Source organism: Bufo gargarizans, chromosome 1 (genome assembly GCF_014858855.1).
Source record: "Bufo gargarizans isolate SCDJY-AF-19 chromosome 1, ASM1485885v1, whole genome shotgun sequence".
In the NCBI taxonomy this organism is placed as follows: Eukaryota; Metazoa; Chordata; class Amphibia; order Anura; family Bufonidae; genus Bufo; species Bufo gargarizans.
The window spans coordinates 56,807,904-56,827,923 of record NC_058080.1 but is presented as its reverse complement, the minus strand read 5'-3'; positions in this window follow the sequence as shown (position 1 = coordinate 56,827,923).

Genomic DNA, 20,020 nt, shown 5'->3' with positions numbered 1-20,020 from the left:
CCCCACACCGCACAGGAGTTGTGGCGGGGTATAGAACAACAGACCGACGAGTGGTTGCTGCCGGTGAGCCTCAAGCCCGGCCTGGTGGTGTGCGATAATGGGCGAAATCTCGTTGCAGCTCTGGGACTAGCCAATTTGACGCACATCCCTTGCTTGGCGCATGTGCTGAATTTGGTGGTGCAGAAGTTCATTCACAACTACCCCGACATGTCAGAGCTGCTGCATAAAGTGCGGGCCGTCTGTTCGCGCTTCCGGCGTTCACATCCTGCTGCTGCTCGCCTGTCTGCGCTACAGCGTAACTTCGGCCTTCCCGCTCACCGCCTCATATGCGACGTGCCCACCAGGTGGAACTCCACCTTGCACATGCTGGACAGACTGTGCGAGCAGCAGCAGGCCATAGTGGAGTTTCAGCTGCAGCACGCACGGGTCAGTCGCACTACAGAACAGCACCACTTCACCACCAATGACTGGGCCTCCATGCGAGACCTGTGTGCCCTGTTGCGCTGTTTCGAGTACTCCACCAACATGGCCAGTGGCGATGACTGCCGTTATCAGCGTTACAATACCACTTCTATGTCTCCTTGAGAAAACACTTAGGGCGATGATGCAAGAGGAGGTGGCCCAGGAGGAGGAGGAGGAGGAGGAGGAGGAAGAGGGGTCATTTTTAGCACTTTCAGGCCAGTCTCTTCGAAGTGACTCAGAGGGAGGTTTTTGGCAACAGCAGAGGCCAGGTACAAATGTGGCCAGACAGGGCCCACTACTGGAGGACGAGGAGGACGAGGATGAGGAGGTGGAGGAGGATGAGGATGAAGCATGGTCACAGCGGGGTGGCACCCAACGCAGCTCGGGTCCATCACTGGTGCGTGGCTGGGGGGAAAGGCAGGACGATGACGATACGCCTCCCACAGAGGACAGCTTGTCCTTACCCCTGGGCAGCCTGGCACACATGAGCGACTACATGCTGCAGTGCCTGCGCAACGACAGCAGAGTTGCCCACATTTTAACCTGTGCGGACTACTGGGTTGCCACCCTGCTGGATCCACGCTACAAAGACAATGTGCCCACCTTACTTCCTGCACTGGAGCGTGATAGGAAGATGCGCGAGTACAAGCGCACGTTGGTAGACGCGCTACTGAGAGCATTCCCAAATGTCACAGGGGAACAAGTGGAAGCCCAAGGCCAAGGCAGAGGAGGAGCAAGAGGTCGCCAAGGCAGCTGTGTCAATGCCAGCTCCTTTGAGGGCAGGGTTAGCATGGCAGAGATGTGGAAAAGTTTTGTCAACACGCCACAGCTAACTGCACCACCACCTGATACGCAACGTGTTAGCAGGAGGCAACATTTCACTAACATGGTGGAACAGTACATGTGCACACCCCTCCACGTACTGACTGATGGTTCGGCCCCATTCAACTTCTGGGTCTCTAAATTGTCCACGTGGCCAGAGCTAGCCTTTTATGCCTTGGAGGTGCTGGCCTGCCCGGCGGCCAGCGTTTTGTCTGAACGTGTATTCAGCACGGCAGGGGGCGTCATTACAGACAAACGCAGCCGCCTGTCTACAGCCAATGTGGACAAGCTGACGTTCATAAAAATGAACCAGGCATGGATCCCACAGGATCTGTCCGTCCCTTGTCCAGATTAGACATTAACTACCTCCCCTTAACCATATATTATTGGACTCCAGGGCACTTCCTCATTCAATCCTATTTTTATTTTCATTTTACCATTATATTGCGAGGCTACCCAAAGTTGAATGAACCTCTCCTCTGTCTGTGTGCTAGGCCTAAATATATGCCAATGGACTGTTGCAGTGGTGGCTGACGTGAAGCCTGATTCTCTGCTATGACATGCAGACTAATTCTCTGCTGACATGAAGACAGATTCTCTGTTACGGGACCTCTCTCCTCTGCCTGGGTGCCGGGGCCTAAATATATGCCAATGGACTGTTGCACTGGTGGCTGACGTGAAGCCTGATTCTCTGCTATGACATGCAGACTGATTCTCTGCTGACATGAAGACAGATTCTCTGTTACGGGACCTCCCTCCTCTGCCTGGGTGCTGGGCCTAAATATATGCCAATGGACTGTTGCAGTGGTGGCTGATGTGAAGCCTCATTCTCTGCTATGACATGCAGACTAATTCTCTGCTGACATGAAGACAGATTCTCTGTTACGGGACCTCTCTCCTCTGCCTGTGTGTGTGCTGGGCCTAAATATATGCCAATGGACTGTTGCAGTGGTGGCTGACGTGAAGCCTCATTCTCTGCTATGACATGCAGACTGATTCTCTGCTGACATGAAGCCAGATTCTCTGTTACGGGACCTCTCTCCTCTGCCTGTGTGTGTGCTGGGCCTAAATATATGCCAATGGACTGTTGCAGTGGTGGCTGACGTGAAGCCTGATTCTCTGCTATGACATGCAGACTGATTCTCTGCTGACATGAAGACAGATTCTCTGTTACGGGACCTCCCTCCTCTGCCTGGGTGCTGGGCCTAAATATATGCCAATGGACTGTTGCAGTGGTGGCTGACGTGAAGCCTCATTCTCTGCTATGACATGCAGACTAATTCTCTGCTGACATGAAGACAGATTCTCTGTTACGGGACCTCTCTCCTCTGCCTGTGTGTGTGCTGGGCCTAAATATATGCCAATGGACTGTTGCAGTGGTGGCTGACGTGAAGCCTCATTCTCTGCTATGACATGCAGACTGATTCTCTGCTGACATGAAGCCAGATTCTCTGTTACGGGACCTCCCTCCTCTGCCTGGGTGCTGGGCCTAAATATATGCCAATGGACTGTTGCAGTGGTGGCTGACGTGAAGCCTGATTCTCTACTATGACATGCAGACTGATTCTCTGCTGACATGAAGACAGATTCTCTGTTACGGGACCTCTCTCCTCTGCCTGGGTGCCGGGGCCTAAATATCTGAGAATGGACTGTTCCAGTGGTGGGTGACGTGAAGCCAGATTCTCTGCTATGGGACCTCTCTCCAATGATTTTGGTTAATTTTTATTTATTAAATTTTTATTTTAATTCATTTCCCTATCCACATTTGTTTGCAGGGGATTTACCTACATGTTGCTGCCTTTTGCAGCCCTCTAGCTCTTTCCTGGGCTGTTTTACAGCCTTTTTAGTGCCGAAAAGTTCGGGTCCCCATTGACTTCAATGGGGTTCGGGTTCGGGACGAAGTTCGGATCGGGTTCGGATCCCGAACCCGAACATTTCCGGGATGTTCGGCCGAACTTCTCGAACCCGAACATCCAGGTGTTCGCTCAACTCTAGTCATTAATATTCTTGGGATGTCTAGTGTGAATCGCTTTCTTGAGGTCATGCCACAGCATCTCAATCGGGTTGAGGTCAGGACTCTGACTGGACCACTCCAGAAGACATATTTTCTTCTGTTTAAGCCATTCTGTTGTTGATTTACTTCTATGCTTTGGGTCGTGGTCCTGTTGCAACACCCATCTTCTGTTGAGATTCAGGTAGTGAACAGATGGCCTTAAGTTCTCCTGCAAAATGACTTGATAAACTTGGGAATTCATTTTTCCTTCGATGATAGCAATCCGTCCAGGCCATGACGCAGCAAAGCAGCCCCAAACCATGATGCCCCCACCACCATACTTCACAGTTGGGATGAAGTTTTGATGTTGGTGTGCTGTGCCTCTTTTTCTCCACACATAGTGTTGTGTGTTTCTTCCAAACAACTCAACTTTGGTTTCATCTGTCCACAGAATATTTTGCCAGTACTGCTGTGGAACATCCAGGTGCTCTTGTGCAAACTGTAAACGTGCAGCAATGTTTTTTTGGGCAGCAGTGGCTTCCTCTGTGGTATCCTCCCATGAAATCCATTCTTGCAGTCATCTTTACAGGACGGCCACTCCTAAGGAGAGTAGCAGCAGTGCTGAACTTTCTCCATTTATAGACCATTTGTCTTACCATGGACTGATGAACAGCAAGGCTTTTGGAGATACTTTTATAACCCTTTCCAGCTTTATGCAAGTCAACAATTCTTAATCGTAGGTCTTCTGAGAGCTCTTTTGTGGGAGGCATCATTCACATCAGGCAATGCTTCTTGTGAAAAGCAAACCCAGAACTGGTGTGTGATTTTTATAGGGCAGGGCAGCTGTAACCAACACCTCCAATCTCATCTCATTGATTGGACTCCAGTTGGCTGCCACCTCACTCCAATTAGCTCTTGGAGATGTCATTAGTCTAGGGTTTCACATACTTTTTCCACCTGCATTGTGAATGTTTACATGGTGTGTTCAATAAAAACATGGTAACATGTAATTCTTTGTGTGTTATTAGTTTAAGCAGACTGTGATTGTCTATTGTTGTGACTTAGATGAAGATCAGATCACATTTTATGACCAATTTGTGCAGAAATCCATATCATTCCAAAGGGTTCACATACTTTTTCTTGCAACTGTATGTAAAATAAAATAAAAACACATGGAGCGCTTCTTTAAGACAGTCTGCTGTCCTTTATCAGGCTCTAGAACTCTATGAAGTGATTGTTCAGAACATGCTCTTGGCTTCTCTTGGCTACTTGTCATTTTCATATCCAAGTCTGGATTCTTTTGTGGTTCACCTGAACTTCACTTGAAGTTCTGTTTTTTCCTATTTTATTTGACTCGGGTTCATAAGGATTTATGCTGTATGGCTATTTGACCATGAAACCAACATTAAACGCCTTGTCATAAAGATTTGTGCTGCCTATGGAAACAACAGTCATCTTGGAGGAGAACCCTTGTTAATTTCTGACTAGTGCAGTCAGTTGGACTAAGGTCTGGATTACTCAGGATATTTTATTTCTGACAAAACAGTTCTCCTTCTTTTTGGCCAAAGCCAGGAGTGGATCACATTGCCTGAATTGATCCAATTGGAACGCTAGAAGACGCCATTATTATAAATGTCAGTAGTCCAAAATTATCCCTTTGCCCAACACTAGTGTGCATGCATTCATAGGGTGGCTTTATCTGGTCATAATATGGCACCATTTTAAGGACTGTATTATGACCATAATAGCGTGGCTCTATTGAATTTCTAATAGATCTCTAATAGAGCCCTATAAAATCCTATAGTAACCTACGGTAAGTTTAGTTTGGTAGTCCCATGTGAAAATGTGGTGGAAATGTGGGAAATAGGTCCAAAATGTGGACTATTAAGCCCATCTAGAACTAACCTCATCCTGATAATTTTGGAGAATGAAGAAATAAGATCTAAATTCTTGAAAAAAATGATACTTCTAGTTAAAACTCTTGTTGAAAACAAAAACAATTCCTTTAAACATTGAGGAAGTAAATATCTATTATTTTATGCTTGCTGAGAGTTGTTATCCCTCATCAACAATCAAAGCCTACAATAGAACCATGCCTACAATAGGACCATATGTACATAGTCACTGAAGTGTCGCCTTATTGAACCTCTATGCCCCGCTGAAAGGTTTGATTAATGAGGAGAAAACGACCAGCAAAGATGGACATGCTCTTACTTTCCAACAACTTTGTTTCTCACACCAAGCGGAGAGCGTTATGTTTGCCTTGGATAAACTGTTGGTCACAGACGACTGACTTGTTTCATGGGGAAAATCGAGCAGATAAGCATTAGAATGCCACGTAGCCTATACAGGATGTGGCTATAGACACATGGGAAAAATAGGTTGTCCCACGAAAAATATTCTACAATTTTCAAACCAGCCCCTGGATTTGTATACTGAGTTATTCAATAAAATGTATCTCTACAGTGCCACCTGCTGTCTGTTCTTTCTTATTTCTTTGACCTGCTCACTGAGATGGCCGCACATGCTCAGTTTCATCCTTCAACTGCCTCCTGAGCTGTGAGAGGGAGAGCATGGACACGCCTCCTAAGCTGTGATAGGGAGAGCATGGACACGCCCCCTGAGCTGTGATAGGGAGAGCATGGACACGCCCCCTTAGCTGCAGCAGAAAAGACACTCCCCTGAGCTGTCAGCTTGATATAAATCTAGCAGATCAATGAATGGGGAGATCTCTGGATCTATGTGAGGTACAGGGCTGGTTCTAGCTTAGATAGAAAGAGATTGTCATGTACTATGATGCAGGGCTTTTTTCTGGTGGAACGCACCAGAATGGCGTTCCACCACCTTTTGACATCGCAGCCTGCCATGCTCCAGCATCGCAGGCTGCGATGTATCAGCGGGGAGGGACTGGGAGGAGGAGCTGGGGGCCGGTACGTTCACTGTGCTCCGGCCCCCAGCTCCAGTACAGTTATAGAATGTGGAAAATTAATAATGATTCTTCTATTCATGCTGCCCCCTCTGTAGTACTTTATAACATTCAATATATCCATCCTACTCACAGGGCTACTGTTCTCGTAATGCAGGCCGGCCGGGCAGACGAGCGGCAGCGTCACTGACTGATGTCACGTGCCTGCCCGGCCTACTTTATGAATGAAGCAGGCGGCGCAGGCACGTGACGTCAGTCAGTGACGCTACCGCTTGTCTGCCCGGCCGGCTTGCATAACGAGAACAGTAGCCCTGTGAGTAGGATGGATATATTGAATATTATAAAGTACTACAGAGGGGGCAGCATGAATAGAAGAATCATTACTAATTTTCCACATTCTATAACTCTACTGGAGTGGCAATGGGGGTCTGTGGATGGCACTGTTAAGGAGGGGGTCTGTGGATGGCACTGTTATGCGGTGGAAGGGTCTGTGGATGGCACTGTTAAGGGGGGGTCTGTGGATGGCACTGTTATGGGGTGGGGGGGTCCGTGGATGGCACTGTTAAGGGGGGGTCTGTAGATGGCACTGTTAAGGGGGTGGTCTGTGGATGGCATAGTTATGGGGTGGGGAGTTCTGTGGATGGCACTGTTATGGGGTGGGGGTCTGTGGATGTCACTGTTAAGGGGGGTCTGTGGATGGCACTGTTATGGGGTGGGGGGGGGTCTGTGGATGGCACTGTTAAGGGGGGGAGTCTGTGGATGGCACTGTTATGGGGTGGGGGGGTCTGTGGATGGCACTGTTATGGGGTGGGGGGTCTGTGGATGGCACGGTTATAGGATGGGGGTCTGTGGATGGCACTGTTAAGGGGGGGTCTGTGGATGGCACTGTTATGGGGGGTCTGTGGATGGCACTGTTATGGGGTGGGGCGTCTGTGGATGGCACTGTTATGGGGTTGGGGGGGTCTGTGGATGGCATGGTTATAGGATGGGGGGTCTGTGGATGGAACTGTTATAGGGTGGGGGGGTCTGTGGATGGCACTGTTATGGGGTGGGGGGTCTGTGGATGGCACTGTTATGGGGTGGGGGGTCTGTGGATGGTACTGTTATGGGGTGGGGGGGTCTGTGGATGGCACGGTTATAGGATGGGGGTGTGTGTGGATGGAACTGTTATGGGGTGGGGGGGGTCTGTGGATGGCACTGTTATGGGGTGGGGGGGTCTGTGGATGGCACTGTTATGGGGTGGGGGGGGTCTGTGGATGGCACTGTTATAGGATGGGGGTCTGTGGATAGCACTGTTATAGGATGGGGGATCCCCCATAACAGTGCCATCCACAGATCCCCCATTAACAGTGCCATCCCCATCTGGGGGGTTTCTTTGCTGGGCTGGACTTTTATAGCCCCCCCAAATTTTACTTGCATCCCTGTTCTCTAAAGCGGCGGTTTTAGGGGGCGGTCCTAGGGGTGGGTAGGGGCGTGGCCAGGGGAGGGGGGGGGGGTGAGTTCCACCACCTTTTCTCTGAGAAAAAAAAGCCCTGCTATGATGTCTGATTTTCATTTTTTACATTAGTCATGGGATAATCCCTTTAAAAGGATAATCCCACAAATGTGAAACTTTTTATTTTAAACTCACCTATATTGAAGACATTCTTCCCTTTCTGTGGGCGAGCAAGAGCTCATCAAGCACCTGCATCTCCAGGGATGCACTGCAGTTATCTCCCTCCCCTTCATAGAAAACAGCCCCATGCATATAGCCCCTGTGATAGATATGGTATGTAATGCGCCTACTATTTCCTTCTCCACCATTTCCATATACGTCTATGAAATTAAAAGTTGGGATAAATGAAAGGTGTCTTGGCTTCTTCACCTATATAGAACTTAATGATTAACTAATCATGTTTTTATTTATTTTTTGGTAGGGGGGGATTTGAAAAAAAAACTTTTTTAGTGACCTATCCGGGTAACCCCATTCACGGAAACGCCTCCTCGGGTCGTCTGCCTGACGCTTAAACTCCCTTTTTTCAGAGCAATTACGTTTAAGCCTTAAATATTGCCCAACCGGTATGCCCTGCTTGAGTGGGGTGGGATGGCAGCTATCCCACCTGAGGAGGGAGTTCGTGGACGTTGATTTGCGGTAGATGGTGGTTGGGAGCATGTAATTTATTTACTCTCCATCGGGGCCCCACCCCTAGTCACTGTGGTTACCCCTGCCCTTTAATGTCCACCTTGTTGTCCTTAGTGGAGGGTCTGTGACCCCCCACTCATAATTTATATGCGAGTGGTCTGTAGAAGCCGGGCATCATTGATTTGCACAGCTCCATCCACTTAGCCCTCTGAGAGTACCGCTGTGTCCGTCCATCCTGTGTCCGCCTGCTTTGTCCGCTCACTGGCTTCCCACTGTATACTAATTGGGTGCGACTGCCGGCGGACATGGGCAACAATGGGATGGCTTTAGCGCTCACCTGACCGATGACGCGCGCTCACATGACATGTGCCGCAACACGTGATGCTCTTTCATCACATTGCCGGACCACGTCCGGCGCGCGCATGCGCGGACTAATCTCCGCCCCCCTTCATTTGAAAACAGCATCAGCGCACCACACAGCGCTGCCAGACGCCACATTTCCGGCCTCACACAAACTGCCTGACGCTTGTCCAGCCAGACGGCTGCCATACGCACCCAGGGCTGCATGTAAGTAAATACACTGTACAATATTTGAGTCTCCAGATGCATACTGGTGCATTGCCTGCTGGCCCACTTGTACCAGGGGGTCAGCGGGAGTTTTTTATCAGTAGACTTATTATTATACACTGGTTTAGAGGGCGTTCCTTCATTTCTGTGTGTTACAGGTACACCTGGATTCTTCCATACGCACTCTAGGTAGACACCAACCACGCCATACATTACTGAGTGGTCAGAGCTAGTCTGCGCTTCCCTCCCAACTGCCTAATACTATTATTTTTTCTATGCGGTTGAGGTGGCCTTCAGTGTAAATACACCTTGTATCACTAGTGGCTTAACCTAGTCTGCCCCCTCCATCTTGCTCAGTAATATATTATTGATACTGTGCAATTGAGGACAGCTACCACTTGTGCTAACCCCCGTCCCCTGACGATTCAAGGGGTTCAATATTACTATCCTCAAGTATGTTCAATTGAAGAAACGCGTAGGGACATGTGAACATACCCATTAATTGTACCCACGGTTTTATTTCCACTACATCAGGTGTCCTCCCCACCACCCCGGCAGGGTCTCATAGGGACCTTAGACCAGGGTGAGGTTCCAGACGGGACCACCCCTTGCGGGGCATGGATCCTGTGTTAGGGCACTAGGGTCATAGTAGGTCAAGCAGGGTGCAACAGGGACAGTTTACTTCCCTGTAGCCCTCTACAACGCATGACCTATCTCACGAAGACCCTTCTTCAAAGGACACCTAACTCATGCGCTGGGAAAGGACCAACATTTCCGGTGACCTTCTGAGCTTGGTGAATTAACGCGCCTATTGACTCTGTACCGGTAAGATCTATCCTTGTTTTCTAACCTACACAAGGCATTGCCCTGTTCCTCACTCTGAAACACAGGACAATCACTTTTATTTTTACCACCAGTTGTGGCTCCTCCTGACCCTTGGGGTCCACACTGTCTGAATAAGGGTCTGCCTGAGGGACCCCACCTACCGTGACCCGCATCTGAGCGGTCTACTTGTACCTAGGGTCCCATTTGTGTCTGTCTGTTTATGTTTGTAAGGGGTTTATACATACATTTTACTCGTACCATTAAAAGTTATATATTTTAGAACGTTACTGCCCCTTTAAATTTCATACAATACCAGCGCTGTTATTTGTAATATACAATTTTTCTAATCTCAGATTAAATTATATCTTTTTTTTTCATCTTTTAAATCTTCCATTCACTGTCCAGTATTCTGTCTATTAGAAGAGATTACCAATCCTAAGAGACCAGTCCCTGGCATTGATATGGATGAGAATCAGGCATATTTTAGCGGTGGTGTCACATTTTTGTGACACAAGTCTACTCCTTTCTGGCAGTGCATCATACCATTCATTAGGAGCAGGACCCAATTAAAGTAAGCAATTGATGATACAATCCAATCAAGATAATTGGTTTAATGAAATTCCTCGAGTCGCAGGACTCTGCAAGCGTTGGGAATGAATGGGGTATAGCGCTTTAGGATTTTTTTTTGCTTTTTAGTATAATTAGGAATTGCTTATTCGAGCCTGGAACTTAGGCTAAAAAGTTCAAGGGAGGGAAAAAAGCAGTTAATGAAGGCTGCATGTGAAAGGCAGAAGAATAGAGAGAGGGATGATGGCAAACAAACCCGCAATGACAGACCTTGTATACACTGTGCAGGCTATTCACACCCGGTATGCAATTAACATACTGTTTGCAAGTGTTTAAGTGACATCATAAGTTGTATTTTTAACAGCGCAGGACTGGGTTCACTGTTTAATTGGTAAAAACAATAGGAAAAACACATTTTATCCAAAAAAGTATCTAGATCTCCAAACCTGCATATTATAGCTATTGCAATAACTTTCAACCTTTCCCAATACTAAATGCTTTCCATCGAACTAATGGTGAACACTTTGTCCAAAACTCCACCGAGACCAAGTGATTATCTGCAGGGTCATTGTCAGGAAAAAGGACCGTCTTATTCCTAGTTATAATGTTTTCTGTAATATTATATGTTTTATGGGTATATGTCGTAGTGCAATATAGTCCAGTGTGATTCACATTCATATACAGTATGTATTTATGTATTTGTATTGCCAGGCCAGCAGCCATTGATGAATTGGTTGAAGGCTGCATATAGTGCCAAGATGTCTGCCTCATACCTGTGAAAACAGCAATGCTAACCAGGATGGGCCCGTTTGCTGGTCAACCTCAGGACAGGGGACAGCAGACTCTCCGGTGCCGTGTGTCAGCATGGGGGCTTCATACCAGAGAATGAACAATAAGTTGTAATCCTTATATTATAACTTGTTCAGGATGGGGCTGACCTCTCCAAACGCCAGCTCATCATATCTGGTTTGATGGGGGCATCGTATGGACACAAGACATGCCGTATCAACTCGCCTTCATCTTCTTAAAATAAGGATCTCATCTTCCGAGCGTCCTGAACGTGTCTCGTTTGATATGCTAGGACTCGAAACGATGAGATATGAATTATGAAGAAGGTCTGGGGTCTGTATCTTCACCAGGGCAACTGGGAAACTATCTTTTTGATATTTTCTTACCTGTTTCCTAGATAGCTAGTGGGCCGGCTGCATGGGTAATGAAGCTTGGCCCAGAGGGGCTGGACCAGAGGTGGGAGTGAGAATCCCCCTCAGGCCTGCCCCTGGAGGAAAGGCATAAACATGCAATCCCTGGATATTTGGGTGTCACAAAGTGGGAGATCCAATCGAATTGGTTTGTGCACCATTACTCTGCCCAAATCTCCTGGGAGGAAAGGACTTTTACCACACAAATGTTAAGTATTAGAACTTTCTTTGTTTTCTGCTTTTTATTTCACAATTGTTTGCCATTTATGTATGTCTCTTGTTAATCATTTTTGTAACCAAGTACTGTCTATTTTTTATACATTAAACCTAAAAGTTTGATGGTTTGTCTTGTAACCTTAAGAACCTGTTAGCTCCATTAAGAGTGTGTGTGCAGTCTGAGGCGGTATGTTTTTTTCCGTGAGGCTTACTACCGTGTGTGTGTGTCGGCTTGCGAGTGGAACACTCAGAGGTGTCCTGTCGACCTTATAACTGACGGGTGGTGGCAGTGAAAGTTTTGTTTTAGTGCGTGGGTGTGCTTGCAGGCTTCAAGTGGCTATTTATGCTCGAGTTACGGCCCAGCGTAGGGCGTAACAGTGTGTGAGGGCGTGAGGTGAATCGGCCTGAAGGGATTGGGCAACCCTTGTCACCGTGTCGCGGTGGGCCGGTCTGGTCCCCAATACGTGACAAATTGGTTCGCAGCGGTGGGATAGCGCTATTTTTATGTGATTAAGGCTTTAGTGTCTGGTTTACGAAATTATTCCTGACACTAAAGGCTGGTAGAAACCTTGCGAAGTAAACCAGCGTACAAGACAAACACCGTACTTGATTTGTGTTCTATAGACATATGTGCAAACAACCTTCCACCCCCCCCCTTCTTGTTTTTCTATCTTTTTATTTGGCAACCACTGAAGAGCATGACGTTCTACATGGGCCTGGTCCTACAGAGTTTGAGTGGATGGGAGTCTCAACAGCACCTGGAGATTCTCCAGTCTTCTATAATAAGGAAGAGAGAATTCTGCAGGAAGATGGCACACATGTGTGGGAGCACCTAGAGGATAGCACAGTACGAGCCCGATCCGAAAGATTTCCCCCTCATGGAGCCAGATTAGAAACTACACTCCCTGGGGCCTAAGTTTGAGGAAATTTGCCAACGTTTCTACTTGGCCTCGGAGCACTGGGCACACTTCTTCATCCTTAGTCTGGAAGGAGTCCTGGAAACTTTAGCGCATTTGCCTCCGGGGACCTACTTAGATTATAACACCATAAAAAGCTCTTTCATCCAAGAGGGTGAGCTGCATCGCACCAAAATGCTCGACACTGCTCTTAAGCGGACTTTGCCGGTAAAAGAGGTGACTACCACTGTGTGGCTTGGGACCAATGTGGGGCAGAGGACACCCCAGCATGTGAACATCCCAGTTGTGGACAACACAGCAGCACCTGAGGAGGAGACTTGCAGAACCAGCAAGGTACTGTGTGGGGATTATGACCAGGACTGTGATTAAAAGGCATGTGGGCCTGTGGGACCTTGTGGGGACTTGTAGGACAGCTTCAAAACCACAGAAGTCTCAGAAATCCCTATCTCTCTGCATAAATCCTTCCTGGAGACAGCACCAGAGCTAAATGGACTGTCTCAGGAGGGTCTCGCTTATGAACCTGCATCTTCAGAGGAAAATTGCAGTGTTTCAGAAGAGACAGGCGGGTTGCAAGAGGGAAACGTTATTAAAGATTTCATTGTCCCAGGGCCGGGAAATTGATGCATGGACACTGTCGGAGAGGATCCCATTGACAGAGGCGATGCAGTGGGGAACAGTAACCTAACTAAAGTGTCCCGTGATGCAGGGGCCAAAGATTTGGCTGGTGTTGCAGAACTGGATGCATATCCCGCAGAGAACTCTAGTGTCCAAGACCCTGGACCAGTGCAGTTTCTAGGTAAAATTTATCTCAGGGCGAGTGTCAAAAAAACTCCCCCCCCCCCGCGGCGCGTGACGTACAGTGAGCGCCGCCGCCCGCACTGCCTGCCTGTGGGGGACATTAAGTTTAATAAGGATCACTATGGACATTATTTAGAATGGAGGCTGCTGTGGGTGTCATTATAACTGTATAATGTCTGATAGGCCTAGTCCTGAGTTATATTACCCTGCCCTGTATAATAATGTACCCTGATACCCCTTATAACTAAGGGGTATCAGGGATGGGTACATTATTATACAGGGCATGGGCAGGGTAATATAACTCAGCCCAGGACTAGGCCTATCAGACATTATAGTTATAATGACACCCACAGCAGCCTCCATTCTAAATAATGTCCATAGTGATCCCTATTAGTGTTGAGCGCGAATATTCGAATAGCGAATTTTTTTCGCGAATATCGGCACTTCGCTAATTCGCGAATATTTCGAATATAGTGATATAAATTCGATATTTCGAATATTCGTTTTTTTTTTATTTCCCACTTCCCTAAAGTTGTTCTACCTGTCCTTTGGATTCCGGGCTTCCTGGCTGCTCCAGTCAGTGCCCGTTGCCGCTTCTGCCGACTTGCGTGCTCATGGAGCGTCCCCATCACCATGGGAACGTCTCCATATACTAGAATGTACTGTCGGATTTGAGAATTACGTTGAAATCGCAATTCGATTATTTTAAGTTATAATAATCGAATTGCGATTTAAACTTGGACCTGGTTTACTATGGTTGGCTTGGTAGAATTAGCGAATATGACGAATATATTCGTCATATACCATAAAAAGAATATAGCGAATGTATTCGTCATATTCCACAAAACGAATATAACGAATGTATTCGTCATATTCCACAAAACGAAGATAACGAAGTATTCTGCATCTTCGTTTTAGCTACCTATTCATCAACTTCGCTAATTCTAGCAATCATATGGGAAAGTTTACTATAGAGACAGCTAAGTTTAATTCGCTATGCGAATATATGACTGCTTTTTTTTAAAAATAGTATAATTATAATAATTAATTATCAGGTATTATAATTATTCTATTTATTTAAAAAAAAAAAAACAGTCATATAATCGCATAGCGAAATATACTTAGCTGTCTCTATAGTCAACTTTCCTATATCATTGCTAGAATTAGCGAAATTGATGAATAGGTAGCTAAAACGAAGATGCAGAATACTTCGTTATCTTCGTTTTGTGGAATATGACGAATACATTCGTTATATTCGTTTTGTGGAATATAACGAATATATTCGTCAATTCGTTAATTCTACCAAGCCATTGAAGCCATATTCCATGCTTATGGAGCGTCCCCATCACCATGGGAACGACTCCATATACTAGAATGTACTGTCGGATTTGAGAATTACGTTGAAATCGCAATTCGATTTTTTCAAGTTATAATAATCGAATTTCGATTTTAACTTAGCACTGCTATATGCCATATTAGTTAGCCTAAAATCGAAATTCGATTATTATAACTTGAAAAAATCGAATTGCGATTTCAATAGGAGAGTAGCCTTTAAGTTAAAATCGAAATTCGATTATTTAAATCGCATATTAATCGCGATAACAAGAATAATGACGAATATTCGATTTCGAGGAATATAAAACGAATATTCTATCGAATATTCGCGAATTTCGTCGAAATCGAATATGGCACCTGCCGCTCAACACTAATCCCTATTAAACTTAATGTCCCCCACAGTGACAGTGGCCCCCATTTGTATGTCTCCCACAGTGGCCCCCGCCCCCAATTGTAATTAATGCCCCCCCCCCAGACCATCCACAGTGTCACTGTTCCCATTGTAAAAAAATTGTTTGTTTAATTTACCCACATTGCACCCGAGTCGACCCAGTGTCCCGGATCTTCACAGCAGGCTTCTTTTCAGCAATCAGCACTGCTCAGGGCCTCAGGGCGGGCGGTAACAGGCAGGCAGTGCAGCGCTCACTCACTGTACGTCGCGCGCTTGCGCCGCCTAGTAGGAGGAGCAGGCGCGTGACGTCAGTAAGTGCCGACCGCACCGCACGTACCGAAGCTGAGTGACTGGACTCGGTACATACGGACAGAGGACTCGGCACTCGGGCGCAGGGCAGGCGAGATCTCAGAGGGAGGGAGTCGGGGGGCGCACGGCACGAGAGTAATAACAGGCAGAGAAACGACAAGAGGGCGCCTCTCCCGGCACCCCCCTTCTGACAGCGCCCTGGGCGGCCGCCCGTCCCGCCCGCCCCTAGAAACGACCCTGCCCTGGACATGGAGATATGGACATTGCTGATAAAAGTATGGAGATTGTTGATAAAGACATGGACTTTGTTAATGTAGCTAAGGACAACATGGAATACAGTGAAGCCACAAAAGGATCTTCAGAGGCAGAGACTGTAAATTGCGTTAATGTTGGGGAGAAGGACAATCTTGTATGATGGGGGCATCGCATGGACACCAGACATGGCGTATCAACTCGCCTTCATTTTCTTAAAATAAGGATCTCATCTTCCGATCGTCCTGGACGGGTCTCGTTTGATATGCTAGGACTCGGAACGATGAGATATGAATTATGAAGAAGGTCTGGGGGGCCGGCTGCATGGGTAATTAAGCTTGGCCCAGAGGGGCTGAGCCAGAGGTGGGAGTGAGAATCCCCCTCAGGCCTGCCCCTGGAGGAAAGGCATAAACATGCAATCCCTGGATATTTGGGTGTCACAAAGTGGGAGAGCCAATCAAATTAGTTTGTGCACCATTACTCTGCCCAAATCTCCTGGGAGGAAAGGACTTTTACCACACAAATGTTAAGTATTAGAACTTTCTTTGTTTTCTCCTTTTTATTTTACAATTGTTTGCCATTTATGTATGTCTCTTGTTAATAATTTTCTGTAACCAAGTACTGTCTATTTGTTATACAGGGTGGGCCATTTATATGGATACACCTTAATAAAATGGGAATGGTTGGTGATATTAACTTCCTGTTTGTGGCACATTAGTATATGTGAGGGGGGAAACTTTTCAAGATGAGTGGTGACCATGGCGGCCATTTTGAAGTCGGACATTTTGAATCCAACTTTTGTTGGAAGAGGTTCATGTGACACATCTAAATTATTGGGAATTTCACAAGAAAAACAATGATGTGCTTGGTTTTAACATAACTTTATTCTTTCATGAGTTATTTACAAGTTTCTGATTTCTTATAAAATGTGTTCAATATGCTGCCCATTGTGTTGGATTGTCAATGCAACCCTCTTCTCCCACTCTTGACAAACTGATAGCAATACCGCAGGAGAAATGCTAGCACAGACTTCCAGTATCCGTAGTTTCAGGTGCTGCACATCTCGTATCTTCACAGCATATGCTCCTGTTGAAAAAACAAAAGTTGGATTCAAAATGGCCGACTTCAAAATGGCCGCCATGTTCACTACCCATCTTGAAAAGTTTCCCCCCTCACATATACTAATGTGCCACAAACAGGAAGTTAATATCACCAACCATTCCCATTGTATTAAGGTGTATCCATATAAATGGCCCACCCTGTACATTAAACCTAATAGTTTGATGGTTTGTCTTGTAACCTTAAGAACCTGTTAGCTCCATGAAGAGTGTGTGTGCAGTCTGAGGCTATATGTTGTTTTTCCGTGAGGCTTACTACCGTGTGTGTGTGTGTGTCTGCTTGTGATTGGAACACTCAGGGGTGCCCTGTCGACCTTATAACTGACGGGTGGTGGCAGTGAAAGTTTCGTGTAAGTGGGTGTGCTTGCAGGCTTCAGGTGACGATTTATGCTCGCGTTACGGCCCGGCGTAGGGCGTAACAGCGTGTGCGGGCGTGAGGTGAATCGGCCTGAAGGGCTTAGGCAACCCTTGTCACATCACGCGGTGAGCCGGTCTGGTCCCCAGTACATGAGTTATAATTAGAGATGAGTGAATCGGTTTGCTTATCTCTAGTCATAATGAATTTATTTTACTGGAAATAACAAGTTATTTCTTCTCTTGATGAAGTAGTAAAGTGTAGAAAAAAACTAAGAATCGCAGCAATGGGATTGCTTTTAGCTATGTTGTAAACTCCAGCATTTTTGACATGTTCTCAGTTCTTTCCATCCAAATCCTAAGAACCCTTTCTAAGATTCCTTTCACAACAAAACAACTGCTCTCTTTTCTTTTCTGCCTAGATGTCCTGACCTTTTCCATCTCAACTCCTAGATGAGATATTTAGGAGAGAATAAATTGTGAGAATCGAAGGCTTCAGCTTTACATGAAAAAGGGGGGAATTCGGACCTAAGGTACCAAATATTAATCACTTCTCCCAAGGAATGCAGAGGACCAGAGCTATTCAGGTCTACATAACTCAAATCAATTAGTTCATTTTGTGCTAGCCCGGAGCTGTCTCAAGAACAATGCCAATGTCTTGTGCAAAGAAGAAGACATAAGGGGAGAAAAATGTCCTCACAATGAACGCTGCTTCTAACAAGCAATTACCAAAGTGTCTTTTTTTCTTCGATATTTAATTCATTCCAGGGATGGAGTCCGGCAAGTGATGGGTTTTATTATTCTCAGCTTCCTGTTTCTTAAATAAAGTGCTAATAAGCAATAAAGAGATTTTATCCCAAAGTCTGCTCAGAAGAAGTGAGAATTGGCCAAAACATTTCAAGATCTGGAACAATTAAGTCCAAACAATATGGACTTCAGAAATGACCATCATTTGCATCACGGACTGGGAAATATATAAATATAAAGTGCATTCCATTCTGTAAAGGAGAACACTAGGGTTTTATAAAGGATAATACAACGTGGACCTCAGGAAATTACATGGATCCCTAATTAAGATCTATAAAATTATAGGAAAAGGAAAAACAGGTTACTGACTGTCCAATAGATTTGAACTAAATGCATTATTCAGTGCTCTGTTCCACCTTTGAATGAAATTAACACTGCATCGTTAGCTCCATGATGCAAGACATTGCACCCTCCCAGATATAAAAAGTGACAGCTACACAAAATAGCACCCATAGTAGTTCCCCATTCTCTTCCCAAATAACAGCAATTTTAATCTACTGTAGGTAATAATGGAAGAGAAGCCCAGCCTTGGAGGTGGTTGAACTTAGTATAGACCTTCAACACGGTTGATAATGGACTAGGCTTACTGTACTCACTAGGAGGATCAATTCTGAAGGTCATCTCAACAACTACATAGAACCTGTATTGTCCACCGAAAAGGAGTCAATTTGTCCCAAAGTTAGTTTTTAAGTTGACCTTTTATTGGCAGAATCTTCTAACTTAAAGAAATGGTCAAGTAAGAGTAGAAATTGGTTATTTTTGGCTTCCAACTTGAACGTTCCAATGTTTCTAAACCAAATATATGTACAAGAACACACAACGTGAATTTTGTGAAGGGCTGTTGTACTTTAATTGAACGTGAATACTGCAGATATTGTGGAACAGTTTATGTATAGGAGCCGCACAAGGAACAGTTCCCTTGGCCCACATAACTAATAATAAACATGATACAAAAATACCCTGTTATTTGGAGAAACGTAAGAAAGGTTTTCGCAGAAGTCACCGCATGGTCTCTGTTTCATGCATAAGTATTCAACAAATAAGCGGCGGCTGACCCACTTCTCTGTAATGCTGGATGCATAGGCTATTATTTTAGAAAGGTTATAAATAATGTAGCTTAAAATAGGCATCTAATCGTTTATGGTTCATGATCTAGATTCTTGGCAAGGAAAAACTTCCAAGAAAAACTGCATTCTCTGGATTATTTGGTACGCATAAAAAATAAATAAATCAATTAACCCCTAAGTACTTCATGAAGTACAGTAGTTCATTACTGGATCAGACTACACTTATTACAGACTTTATTTGTTGTCTGTTACTATGGAGATGTATAACTCTGCATAAAAATCCAAATAGTAGAATTTTTTTAATGAAGACTATAGACAAACTTGCTTATTTTTCATGGTAGATTCATTGGAGCTATAAAAAATTGGGTTGCAAAGGTGTAGACTCACCGGAAGACCGCGGTCTCTTCAAGCAGCTGATCAGCAGGGCTACCGATTACGGTAGATAGTGATGACCTATCCTGAGAATGGGTCATCAGTATAAATAGCTCGGAAAACCCCTTTAACTATTGGCACATAGATTAGCTGTATGTGTCCTGATGGTTGTTGGCAGCACAGAATAGCATTGAGTTCACAAGCAGTCCCAGGCCCACAGGTTGTGCACCCCTGGTTTAAAGGTGACATTTATCACCTATCTACAGGATAGGTAATAATTGTCTGGTAGCTTTGGAGACCACCATTGGGATCCCAACCAACTACTAGAATGGGGTTCATTCCTCGTCACTGCACAATCGTAAGAAGGAGGATCTTGAATATAGAGGTGGTTGTTTCCATCAGTCCCATTGAGATTAAATGGAGCAACGCCATGTGTGCTTAACCCTGCTGCTCCATTGAAGTTCCTTCTCACTGCGGACATGTATGAAGAAGGTGCTGTGGGCTTGGTAACCCCTTTTGAGTGATCATGGGGTTCCCAGCGATTACTTTGAATAAGTGATAAATATCTATTGTGGAACAACTCCTGTTGTGCAAGTCTAAA